Below are 3,409 nucleotides of genomic sequence, written 5' to 3' on the forward strand. Positions count from 1 at the left end.
GAATGACAGTTTTCATATGAATGGGAAGATTTCTGATGTTATGTGCAGACATGTAAACCTCAGTGGCACTTCAGTAGCACAAATTAAAATAAAGCACTGCTGCAAATGTGACACTGCAATCATACCTATTCTCCATTTATCCACAGTCCACTGCAGCAGAAGATAATTTATTGCACCAAAGCCATTGGTGCACCTCCATTTTTCTTTACTTTGAAAGTTTCTCATTTCAGGTTTACATTTGCCCTTTTGTACACCTTTCCATTCCTAGACATCTCTACTGGTGCCCTACTGCCAGGTCTCCAATTGACACTACCAAAGGAGATATGGAATCAGCCCTGAGACTAGCAAGCATTCACTGAGCAATGAGAGGAAAACAACAACAACAACAACAACAAAAACCTTAATTAAATGAAATATGTAATTATGTTAAGCAAAAAGAGAGTGAAATCAGACATTTAGGTCACTTCAAGCGTAAAGCACACTGATTCATTTATTACCCATTTATTACCCCTGTCTCCAACAGCTTTCATCAGATGGGCATTTCTTTTGATCATCTTGTCTTAAGCAACTCCTGCCCCATCTGCTCATTTCCTGTTCCATGTCCCCAGCCATGCTCAGATGAGGTTTGATTAGGAACTCACTGTGAACTACATTAGGACATGGACAGAAGTTAAAAATACCCCTGGCAAGAAATCCCTGTGGTTATTTTTAAACGTACAAGTATTCTCTATTACTCATAGAGAATTATCGTATTGAATAAATGCAGGTGTAAAATTATACAGAATGGATATTTACTTGCAGGCATTGTTATCACAGAGGTGTGGTTGTGATTTCAGTACTGCCTCAGTACTCCTTCTACAGGTCTTTATCTGCTTTTCTGTAAAGCTGTAGCACTGACACCTGCCTAGGATCAGCGTGTATTTGTACTTGTACTCAGCATATACTTGTTACTCTGTCCTTTGTTACATGCTTACTGAATATCTGCTATCAACAACAAAATACAGCAACACTTAAATCCTGGAGAATGAAGTGGAAGTAGAAAAAGCTGGGAGGGTGTAGGTGACAGCCGCAGCAATTATATCACAGAGCATGTAATTGTGTACTCTGACTATGAGAGCTAGTGCACACTGTATGTATGTATTTACATGTATATGTATATATTTACATGTATATTTAGTGTCTTTCTCTCTTCCCCTCCCATCTCCATATATGCACTGATGAGAGAGGTGAACTCAGCATTATCTTGAAAAATCCTGTCGCACTTCTAAAAGAGGAAATCTAAACACAAGCATATTTGTGGCTTATCTCAGGTGTTTGCAATACCTGTGCCACGTCACAAGTGGGGCCACTGGTAACTGCCCTGTTTCCAAGGGCCAGAAAGGAGGACAGGGACTTGATAACCCTCTCAGTAACCGCAGGGCCTCTAACCACTGCTTTTAGGGACATGCTGAAGTGAAGATCATGTTGTGGTTGGTATGCACACCCTAGTCACTAAGATCCGTGTTTCTGTGTGAGCTGTTCGGCCACTGTCAGCATACTGAAATGTTTCAGGTATTCAGTGCCTTACTCTCAGTGTAAATGCATCTGAACTGCCTGACTCCGTAGCAAAATCTGCATGCAATCCTAGGCACCCTTCTGTGCAGAGCCTAGTGCTGTGTGGCTGATATTTCAAAAAGTTGCAGTTCTGACAGCTGCTGATGCTCAGAAAACACAGATCACCACCTGCGGAGATATCAGTTCTGCTCTGAACATCTCAGCTCAGTAAGCAGCCTGTGCTGCTTATTAAACACGGATTAAGTAAGCAGCAACTGTCTTTGGTGTGCACTGCTGTTTCATCAGGTCCCACTCTAACTTACATAACCTGAAAAGTTTTCTGATGTATTTACATGGCTTCTATTATGTGTGACAAAGCCTTGCCAGGGGCAGAGCAGGGGAGAGGGACAAGGGGAAGGGCACAGTGCTGGAGGCAGTGCAGCAGTGCTCTAGATGGGAGGTTCCAGCTTGCACCAGCTCACACCTCCAGGCCCCTTTTAGTCCCCAAGTCCAGAGTTCGAAGTTTCCCCTCCTGGTGTCTGACCTGTTCAGGCTGTTCCCTCAGAGCTGTCTGGAACAAGCCTCAGTGTTGTGGTGCAGGGTTGTTACCTGCAAAGCCCTTGTGTTTGCTGAACCACAACTTCTTGTGGTCAGCTGTGTGAGGACAGCTGGACAGGGAGAAAATGATTCACAGTATTTCATTTTTTAAGGATCTTGAAGTCGCATGTAGTGATTGGAGAGGTGAAAAAGAGGACTCACTGGCAGCTGCCTCCAGATCTGATGGAGAACAGGGAACCCAGCACCATTGGTGCTGACTGAGCTAAGGGTGAAGGCACTTTGCTTGTGGAAGAAGCTGGTGCTTTACATTATGCCTCAAAATGACACCAACTTCAGAATGTATTTTCACCTGTTTCAGAAGTAAAATGAACTACCTACATTGTTTGGTGTCCAAAAACAGAAGAAAATGCAGAGCCCCCCACTGCTAATAAACAATCATTTGTTTTGCATGTTACTTGGACTGGGAATTAAACTCGCCTGAGTAGCCAGGCACAGAGAAATGCAGCAGCCTCGTGACTAAAATCACAAGGCTGGGGGTTAGAAACAGATCTGGGCTGGCATGGGTCCAGCAGACTGCTGCCTCAGCACGCACAGCAGAACAGTGACCGCAGGCCCACAGCAGCAGCACAGCCTGTCTCAGTCACCAGGGGTATCCTAGCACCCACCCAAGAGAGCAAGAGAGCTGAAATGGGAATGCTGCTTGAAACAGGACTTTGAGCATTTACATCAAAAGTCTGGTTTTCATCCTGTTTTCTACACAGCATACATGCAGGAAGTTATTTCGCTTTTTAACGAAGCCAACTGATATTTCTAGAAAAAACAGGCAAAACTTATTATCATGTGTAAAATGGAAGCAGTAAATCTCAGAATAATTACAAGAAACAGTTAGGACTTTAGTTTAACTAAATTGGGTTACCCAGTTGGCTCATAAAGAAAAAAGGGTGATTGATGCATATAGACCAGAAGTGAAAGATAACCAGAGGAAAGATGACAAAGCTGTGAAAACCTGCAGGAATTCAAAGTATCTGTTTTCCATACACACTTCTTATCTATGTATCAGGAGGCTTAAATGAGAGTAAAAATAAACACACTGACAGAGAGTCTTCATGCTAACAGTCATCAATAGGAACAGGAGCTAACATATTGTGAGGAGACAATGCCTACTGCTCCATGCCATCATGGACACTGCTCACACACTACACTTAATTCTACTGAAAATGCTTTTTGGCTTTTGTTCCTTGTTTGCTGCAGATACAGATCTGATTTTAGCAAATGTGACAACAAAGATCTAAACCAAACTTGTATTTGGATTATGCAT

This window comes from Excalfactoria chinensis, chromosome Z, assembly GCF_039878825.1.
Source record: "Excalfactoria chinensis isolate bCotChi1 chromosome Z, bCotChi1.hap2, whole genome shotgun sequence".
NCBI lineage: Eukaryota > Metazoa > Chordata > Aves > Galliformes > Phasianidae > Excalfactoria > Excalfactoria chinensis.